Source organism: Meles meles, chromosome 2, assembly GCF_922984935.1.
Source record: "Meles meles chromosome 2, mMelMel3.1 paternal haplotype, whole genome shotgun sequence".
Classification (NCBI taxonomy): domain Eukaryota; kingdom Metazoa; phylum Chordata; class Mammalia; order Carnivora; family Mustelidae; genus Meles; species Meles meles.
The window spans coordinates 136,411,417-136,421,837 of record NC_060067.1 but is presented as its reverse complement, the minus strand read 5'-3'; the positions used below and the strand labels follow the sequence as shown (position 1 = coordinate 136,421,837).

At 39.7% G+C, this 10,421-nt stretch overlaps 1 pseudogene; it reads right to left on the bottom strand.

Moving 5' to 3' along the window:
- Positions 1–9,302: 9,302 nt before the first annotated feature.
- On the bottom strand, positions 9,303–10,046 carry LOC123937597 (annotated as a pseudogene).
- Positions 10,047–10,421: the final 375 nt, after the last annotated feature.

Sequence of the window (10,421 nt, the reverse complement as noted above, 5' to 3'; positions counted from 1 at the left end):
GAAAGTGGATTCAGACACTGGAATAGGAATAAAAGAAATTGTGATTTTTTGCTTCTCAAATGCTGAATGTTTTGTATAGATTTTCAATGGCCTGAACACTCCAAGTGTTTGTCAGATATATATCTTTTACACTTATAATGTAGGCTGCAGCTCTCCTCATGCAAACACAGAACCCGATGAGTGAAAATGCTAACCAGCCCAGGGCCAGGGGCTGAGACGTGGGAATTAATTTCAGTCTTCAGGTTTTCCCGTATTGAACTTTCCTAGATGTACAGTACACACCCTTGCTCCTATTAATTCACTGACCTTACATTACTCGATAAAAAATTACTTAAGGAAATTTTTATTTGGCAATTTGAGGATATTATATGACTGTCAAAGGCAAATTATAGAATTTTTCCTTCTGTAACATTTATGCTTTCTTGCAGTTTTTAAGCTTTATCAATCAACACACATTTCACAAAGTTTCTTTTGTGGGTAGAAAGCTCCTGGGATTTCCTTCACAGGGGACAAAATGATGCATGAAACATGGTTCTTTCTTAGATGAGGTTTTAAGGGGAGTTAAGGCAACCACTCTAGAACATTAAACAGTCACTTAGGCACTGTTTGGTTAACTACTGTGGAAGTGACATAGAGATTTCATGTTACTGGTGGCCCTTGGGAGGGAGGGTGGTCAGTGGACTGGAGCTGTGGGGATGTGGCACTTGTCCTAGGCTTTAGAAGCAATTGCAATGTAGGGTAAAAAAAAAATGCTAAAACAGGGCCCAGCAGACCTTAGTTCTCCCATTAGACTGGACCTGGGTGAGAAGGACTCCCCTGGGTAAGGCAGCCTCTGCAGTAGCTGCCAGTGATCTCCGCCTCCTGCCATAAATGGCAACATGGAGGGCGTGTCAGTTCAATGACTAGATTATGAAATATTGGGACTTTTCTCATGCTAGCAAACTCTTTCCATTGCTTTTTTGGCTCATGTGTACTTTGATAAAGCAACTCACTATGTTGGAGAAGCCCCTTGGCAAGAAAAGGAGGGCCACCTCTGGAAAAGAACAAGTGAGGAGTTGAGGTCCTAGCCCAGCAGCCAGTGAAGAACTGAATGCAACCAAAACCACGGATGAGCCTGGGAGCAGATCCTTCCCTGGTCAAGCCCACAGTTGAGATGGCAGACACCTTAATTTCAGCTTTGTGAGAGACCATGAAGCAGAGGACTCAGCTGGCCATTTCCAGACTCCTGGCCTACTGCAACTGTGATGTAATAAATGTGTGTTGTTTTAACAGACTACTTTTTAGTGTAATTTGACACTCCGCAATAGAAAATGAATACACTCTTTTGATTAAAAAATATTGTTCAGTATCACAAAGCACTGTGCTTGTGGAAGGTTTATTACAATGTAAGTAATGTAGTTAATTTTTATTATAATGTAGATGAACAAAGGGGGGTATCTATAATGCTTTCTACTTTAAAATAATCCCCGTTAAACTTTGATAAACTTGCTAATCTTTGTTAAACTTATTCGACTTCTTTCAGTGTACACATGGGGTATGGTTTTGTTTCTCCATGCATTTGATGTCATCTGGTTTCTTTCAGGCCTTTCTTTCTTGTTTTCTTTCTGTCTTCCTTCCTCCTTCCTCCCTCCCTCCCTCCGCCTTCCTTCTTTGCTTCCTTCCTCCTTTCCCTTCTTTCTCTTTCTTTCTTTCTTTCTTTCTTTCATCTCTCTCTCTCTCTCTCCATCCTTTTCTTCTTCTTCTCTTTTTAAAAAAAATTATTTATTTTTCTTTTATTAATTACTTTTATTAACATATAATGTATTATTTGCCCCAGGGGTACAGGTCTGTGAATCGTCAGGCTTACACGTTAACACCACTCACCATATCACATAACCTCCCCAATGTCCATAATCCAACCACCCTCTCCATACCCTCCCTCCCCCCAGAAACCGTCAGTTTGTTTTGTGAGATTGAGTCTCCTATGATTTGTCTCTCTCCTGATCCCATCTTGTTTCATTTTTTTCCTTCCCTTGCCCCCAACCCCCCACTCTGCCTCTCAAATTCCTCATATAAGAGAAATCATATGATAATTATCTTTCTCTGATTGACTTATTTCACTCAGCATAATACCCTCTAGTTCCATCCATGTCGTCACAAATGGCAAGATTTCATTTCTTTTGATGGTTGCATAGTATTCCATGGTATATATATATACCACCTCTTCTTTATCCATTCATCTGTTGATGGACATCTAGGTTCTTTCCATAGTTCAGCTATTGTGGACATGGCTGCTATAAACATTAGGGTGCATGAGCCCCTTTGGAGCATACATTTGTATCTTTAGGGTAAATACCCAGTAGTGTGACTGCTAGGTTGTACAGTAGCTCTATTTTCAACTTTTTGAGGAACCTCCATGCTGTTTTCCAGAGTGGTTGCACCAGCTTGCATTCCCACCAACAGTGTAGGAGGGTTCCTCTTTCTCCACATCCTCCCAAGCATCTGTCATTTCCTGACTTGTTAATTTTGGCCATTCTGACTGGTGTGAGGTGGTATCTCATTGTGGTTTTGATTCATATTTCCCTGATGCCGAGTGATGTGGAGCACTTTTTCATGTGTCTGTTGGCCATCTGCATGTCTTCTTTGCGAAATGTCTGTTCATGTCCTCTGCCCACTTCTTGATTGGATTATTTGTTCTTTGGATGTTGAGTTTGGTAATTCTTTTTAGATTTTTGACAGTAGCCCTTTATCTGATATGTTGTTTGCAAATATCTTCTCCCATTCTGTCAGTTATCTTTTGGTTTTGTTAACTGTTTCCTTTGCTGTGCAAAAGCTTTTGATACTGATGAAGTCCCAATAGTTCATTTTTGCCCTTGCTTCCCTTGCCTTTGGCAGTTTCTAGGAAGAAGTTGCTGTGGCTGAGGTTTAAAGGGGTTGCTGCCTGTGTTCTCAAGGATTTTAATATATTCCTGTCTCACATTGAGGTCTTTCATCAATTTGGAGTCTATTTTTGTGTGTTGTGTAAGGAAATGGTCCAGTTTCATTTTTTTGCTTGTGACTGTCCAATTTTCCTGACACCGTTTGTTGAAGAGACTTTTTTCCAGGGGACATTCTTTCTTGCTTTGTCGAAGATTAGTTGACCATAGAGTTGAGGGTCTATTTCTGGGCTCTCTATTCTGTTCCATTGATTTATGTGTCTATTTGTGGGCCAGAACCATACTGTCTTGATGATGACAGCTTTGTAAAAGAGCTTGAACTCTGGAATTGTGATGCCACCAACTTAGGCTTTCTTTTTCAACATTCCTCTGGGTATGCGAGGTCTTTTCTGGTTCCATATAAATTTTAGGATTATTTGTTCCATTTCTTTGAAAAAAATGGATGGTATTTTGATAGGGATTGCATTAAATGTGTAGATTGCTTTAGGTAGCATAAACATTTTCACAATATTTTTTCTTCCAATGCATGAGCATGGAATGCTTTTCCATTTTTTTTTTTTTGTGTCTTCCTCAATTTCTTTCATGAGTACTTTATAGTTTTCTGAGTACAGATTTTTTGCCTCTTTGGTTAGGTTTATTCCTAGGTATCTTATGATTTGGGGTGCAATTGTGAATGGGATTGACTCCTTAATTTCTCTTTCTTCTGTCTTGTTGTTGGTATATAGAAATGCAATTGATTTCTGTGCATTGATTTTATATCCTGACACTTTATTGGATTCCTGTACAAGTTCTAGCATATTTGGAGTAGAGTCTTTTGGGTTTTCCACATAAAGTATCATATCATCTGCAAAGAGAGATAGTTTGACTTCTTCTTTGCCAATTTGGATGCCTTTGATTTCTTTCTGTTGTCTGATTGTGGAGACTAGGACTTCTAGTACTATGTTGAATAGCAGTGGTGATAATGGATATCCCTGCTGTGTTCCTGACCTTAGGGGAAAAGCTCTCAGTTTTTCTCCATTGAGAATGATATTTGTGGTGGGTTTTTCATAGATGGCTTTGATGATATTGAGGTATGTACCCTCTATCCCTACACTTTGAAGACTTTTGATCAAGAAAGGATGCTGTACTTTGTCAAATGCTTTTTCAGCATCTATTGAGAGTATCATATGGTTCTTGTTCTTTCTTTTATTAATGTATTGTACTACGTTGATTGAATTGCCAATGTTGAACCAACCTCTCAGCCCTGGAATAAATCCCACTTTGTCGTGGTGAATAATCTTTTTAATGTACTGTTGGATCCTATTGGCTAGTATTTTGGTGAGAATTTTCTCATCTGTGTTCCTCAAGGATATTGGCTTGTAATTCTCTTTTATGATGGGGTCTTTGTCTGGTTTTGGGATCAAGGTCATGCCGGCCTCATAAAATGAATTTGGAAGTTTTCCTTCCATTTCTATTTTTTGGAAAAGTTTCAGGAGAACAGGAATTAATTCTTCTTTAAATGCTTGGTAGAATTTCCCTGGAAAGCCATCTGGCCCTGGGCTCTCATTTGTTGGGATATTATTTATTTATTATTTATTTACTTTTATTATTAAAAAAATTTTTTTATAAACATATAATGTATTATTAGCCCCAGGGTACAGGTCTGTGAATCACCAGGTTTACACACTTCACAGCACTCACCATAGCACATACCCTCCCCAATGTCCATAAACCCATCACCCTCTCCCTATTGCCCCCCACCCCCCGCAACCCTCAGTTTGTTTTGTGAGATTAAGTCTCTTTTGGGTTGTCTTGTTGGGAGATTTTTGATGACTGTAATCTCCTTACTGGTTATGGGTCTGTTCAGGTTTTCTATTTCTTCCTGGTTCAGTTGTGGTAGTGTATATGTCTCTAGGAATGCATCCATTTCTTCCAGATTGTCAAATTTGCTGCTGTAAAGTTGCTCATAATATGTTCTTGTAATTGTTTGTATTTCTTTGGTGTTGGTTGTGATCTCTCCCCCTTCATTCATGATTTTATTTATTTGGGTCCTTTCTCTTTTCTTTTTAATAAGTCTGTCCAGGGGCTTATTCAATCTTACTAATTCTTTCAAAGAATCAGCTCCTAGTTTCGTTGATTTGTTCTACTGTTCTTTGGGTTTCTATTTCATTGATTTCTGCTCTGATTTTTATTATTTCTCTTCTCCTGCTGGGTTTAGGCTTTCTTTGCTGTTCTTTCTCCAGCTCCTTTAAGTGTAGGGTTAAATTGTGAACTTGCGACCTTTTTTGTTTTTTGGGGAAAGGCTTTTATTGCTATATATTTTCCTCTCAGATTTTGAACAGTTGTGTTTTCATCTTCATTTGTTTCCATGAATTTTAAAAATTCTTTAATTTCCTGGTTGACCCATTCATTCTTTGGTAGGATGCTCTTTAGCCTCCATGTATTTGTGTTCTTTCCAACTTTCCTCTTGTGATTCAGTTCTAGCTTAAGAACATTGTGGTCTAAAAATATGCAGGGAATGATGCCAATCTTTTGGTACCATTTGAGACCTGATTTTTGACCCAGGATGTGATCTATTCTGGAGAATGTTCCATGTGCACTAGAGAAGAATGTGTATCCTGTTGCTTTGGGATGGAATGTTCTGAATATATCTGTGATGTCCATCTGGTTCAGTGCATCATTTAAGGGCTTTATTTCCTTGCTGATCTTTTGCTTGGATGATCTGTCCATTTTAGTGAGGGGGGTGTTAAAGTCTGCTACTCTTATTGTATTATTGTTGATGTGTTTCTTTGATTTTGTTATTAATTGGTTTATATAGTTGGCTGCTCCCATGTTAGGGGCATAGATATTTATGTTTGATCTTCTTGTTGGACAGACCCTTTAAGTATGATATAGTGTCCTTCCTCATCTCTTATTATAGTCTTTGGCTTACAATCTAATTGATCGGATATAGGGATTGGCACTCCAGCTTTCTTTTGATGTCCATTAGCATGGTAAATTTTTTTTCCATCCCCTCTCTTTAAATCTGGAGGTGTCTTTGGGTCTAAACTGAATTTCTTATAGACAGTATATTGATGGGTTTTATTTCTTTATCCATTCTGATACCCTGTGTCTTTTGATTGGGCCATTTAGCACATTTACTTTAGGGTAACTATCGAAAGATATGAATTTAGTGCCACTGTATTGCCTGTAAGGTGACTGTTAGTGTATATTGCCTCTGTTCCTTTCTGATCTACTACTTTTAGGCTCTTTCTTTGCTTAGAGGACCCCTTTTAATATTTCCTGTAGGGCTGGGTTGGTGTTTGCAAATTCTTTTAATTTTTGTTTGTCCTGGAAGCTTTTTATCTCTCCTTCTATTTTTAATGACAGTATAGCTGGATATAGTATTCTTGGCTGCATGTTTTTCTCGTTTATTGCTCTTAATATATCATGCCAGTTCTTTCTGGCCTGCCAGATCTCTGTGGATAAGTCTGCTGCCAATCTAATACTTTTACCATTGTATGTTACAGACTTTTTGTCCCAGGCTGCTTTCAGGATTTTCTTTTTGTCACTAAGACTCGTAAGGTTTACTATTATATTATGGGATGTGGAACTATTTTTATTGATTTTGAGGGGTGTTCTCTGTGCCTCCTGGATTTTGATGCTTGCTCCCTTTGGCATATTAGGGAAATTCTCTATTATAATTTGCTCAATTTTTCCTTCTGCCCCCCTCTCTCTTCTTCTTCTGGAATCACAATTATTCTAATATTGTTTTGTCTTATGGTATCAGTTATGTCTCGAATTCTCCCCTTGTGGTCCAGTAGTTGTTTGTCTCTCTTTTGCTCAGTTTCTTGATTTCCCCTCATTTGGTCTTCTATATCACTAAATCTCTCTTCTGCCTCATTTATCCTAGCAGCAAGAGTCTCCATTCTTGATCGCACCTCATTAATACCTTTTTGATTTCAGCGTGGTTAGATTTTAGTTCTTTTATTTCTCTAGAAAGGGATTTTATTTCTCCAGACAGCATTTCTCTTATATCCTCCATGGCTTTTTTTGTTGTTGTTGTTAAAAATTTTATTTATTTATTTGACAGAAATCACAAGTAGGCAGCAAGGCAGGCAGAAGAGGGGTGGGGGGGGAGCAGACTCCCTGCTGAGCAGAGAGCCAGATGCGGGGCTCAATCCCAGGACTCTGGGATCATGACCTGAGCTGAAGGCAGAGGCTTAACCCACTGAGCCACCCAGGCACCCCCCTCCATGGCTTTTTTGAGTCCAGCTAGCACCTTGAGAATAGTCATTCTGAACTCTAGATTTGACATATTACCAATGTCTGTATTATTTAGGTCCCTAGGTGTCGGTACTGCCTCTTGTTCGTTTTTCTGTGGTGAGGTTTTCTTCTTTGTCATTTTATCCAGATAAGAATATTTGAATGACGGGGCACCTGGGTGGCTCAGCGGGTTAAAGCCTCTGCCTTCAGCTCGGGTCATGATCCCAGGGTCCTGGGATCGAGCCCCGCATCGGGCTCTCTGCTTGGCTGGGAGCCTGCTTCCTCCTCTCTCTCTCTCTGCCTGCCTCTCTGCCTACTTGTAATCTCTATCTGTCAAATAAATAAATCTTTAAAAAAAAAAAAGAATATTTGAATGAGAGAATAAAATACCTAAAGGGTGGCAAAGACCCCAGAAAAATGTTTGCTAACCAAATTAGAAGAGACCCCAAACCAAAGGGAGAAGAAAGGGCTAAAAAAGAAATTTTATATATATATATATATATATTAGACTGATGAATAGAATAGAGCCACCCACTTGATTTTGGTCTCTTAGAAGAAACTACCTCCCAAAATTTTAAGAAAGAAAAACTAATGTATATACCAAAATGAGGTTAAGAACGATGAAGGGATGGAATATGACTGTAAAGATGAAAATTTAAAAAAATTCTAAAAAAGAATTGATAAGTTGGTTGGAAAAAGAAAGAAGAAGAAAAAAAAAAAAGGTGGTGAAGGAATGTGCTTAGAATGGAGACTAGAACAAAGCCCTGTGCTACATTTAGGGTATATTTTGGTCTATTAGAAGAAATTGTATTCCAAAATTTTTTAGGAAAAAAAAACCCTATATGTATACAAAAAAGAAGGTTAAATACAATGAAGGATAAAATGTGACTATAATAATGAAGGTTCAAAGAGATTTTTTTAAAAGAAAGGTATTGTTGAGTTAAACTATTTAAAAAACATTAAAAGAGGAAAGAGGAAAATTTAGAAAAATAGAATAAGAAAAAATAAAATTAAAAAATTTTAATTTAACTTTGCAAGACTAAAGGATCATGGGGAGAAAGCCATGAATTCTATGCATTGCTTTCACCTAGTTCTGGAGTTCTGCAGTTCTCCTTGATCAGTGAGGTTGGTCTTGGCTGGATATCCTTTGGGATCTTCTGGGGGAGGTGCCTGTTGTAGTGATTCTCAAATGTCTTTGCCCAGGGTGGGATTGCCTCACCCTTGGCAGGGCCAGGCTAAGAAATCTGCTTGAGTTTTCTCTCATGAGTGTTTGTTCCCTGAATGCTTTCCATAGGATTCTGGAGGACGGGAATGAATATGGCGGCCTCCCAATCTCCAGCCTGGATGAGCTGAGAGCTCAGGACCCCACTCTTCAGTGTGCCATCAGAGAAAAGGGATCAATCACTCCTGTCTTTCTGGTCTCTGGCCATGCTCTGGGCTCACCTAGTCTGTGACTGAGTGTTTCTGTCTCTGGCGCACAGCCCCATTTGGAGTTTCCAAACCTAGCAGATTCCTGCCTCCAGAGAAGGAAGGTGAGTCTCCCTGGATCTACCACTTGTGGGGTCCCTGTTCGAAGAGCCAGTGGTCCATCTGAACTGTGGATCACTGTTTAAGGTAACCACAAGCTGAGAGCTCACTCCTCAGCTTCATCTCTGTAGTCAGCTTCTCTGCTCCAATACCTGGGAGCTCTGCCACACTCAGACACCCCCGATCTTTCAGTGACCCCGATCTTTCAGTGACCACATGTCCCTGCGAGGGCTCCACCCCTGCTTAGCCTCTGGAGCGACGTCCCTCAGTGGAGCAGACTTCTAAAAGTTCTGATTTTGTGCTCCGTTGCCCTGCCACTTGCCGGGAGCTGGACCCTCCCCCCGCAGTCTATAGTCCCTTCACCTTGGATTAACTTCTCCACACATTCTACCTTTCAGAAAGTGGTCAATTTTCTGTTTCTAAAACTGCTGCTCTTCTTCTCTTCAATCCCTTTTTGAGTTTGTAGGTGTTTGGAGTGGTTTGATAACTATCTAGCTGAACTCCTGTGACCTGATGTCATTTCAGTCTGCTATCCTCTGCCTTCTTGCCTCTCCCTCCTTTTTTTTTTTTTTTTAAACACTAGCTGAAAAAGAACTTTTATTACTTTTATGCATGGAAAACTCAACAGCTTTACACTTAGCCCAGTTTGGTGTCCAGTTCTTTAGCCTTTGCCTTTTTCAGTTTGGCAATGCAAGACATTGACTTTGGACCAAGGATGTTGCCTTCCCTCATGACAACAGACCATTGTCATTGGTCCTTATAGTCCACCTGGCTTAGCCAGAGCTCCTCTGTTCACCTGTGTGAGGGGGACATTGGTGCAGATATCCTGTGGACCAGACATCCCAGCCTAACCTTTCTGTAGCTAATGCAGTAGGGAAACTCATCTTAAAGCACAGGGCAGACAGGAAGACAATCAGCTCACTGGGATCCACATCATGTGCAGCTGAGTCTTCTTCTTTTCCACGAAGTTGGTGATAGAAATAATCCCAGCTTTAAGAATAGGTGCTGTTTTAGTGGGGACATCCTTTTTGCCGATAACTTTCTTCTGCTTCTTCTCTTGCTTTGTCTCTGGTCTGTATTTGTAGACTAGCTTAAGGAGTAGAGTAGCTGTTTGGTAGTCCAAGGTGTGTGAGAATTGGTTAATCACAGCAGGAACTGTCAGATGTTTATAGAGAATAGTCCTTTGTTGCTGTAACCAGATGCAGAGGGGACATTTGACAAAGTGAGAGAGGTTCATTTGGGCTGCATGTCTTGTCCAATGCAAAAGTTTTGGGGCCTTTCTTCAAACTGAGGACGGACCGCAATTTTGGTCTCTTGTTTCTTCATGGCAGCAGGGTCCAGGGCCACCTTCTTCCCCTGCACCTTCTTCCCTCTGGGCATCTTCCACAGCTGGAGGAGAGAGAAAGGAAAAGGAATTATCTCTTTCAGGAGTTGCTTAACATTCCTGTTCCATTGGTGCTACTTTTATATGCATGAACTTTCATAAAATAAAGTTATTTATGTCATTGTGTTTAGGGTTGGTTAGACAGAAGATCTTTGTGCTAGGTCATTCATTTTTGCTGGTGCTTTCTTTTCCTAAATTGCTTTTCCCTGGTTCACTAGAATTCTTGTGTCCATTTTTCTCCAGCCCTTTTAGGTCTTCCTTCTCAGTTCAGTCCTGACATGGTGTTCTAGTTACCATTATTTGCTCTGCTTTTGTTTACTACTTAAATATGAAAGTTTTATAGTACTTTAAAGTTTAAAGTACTTTCCTAT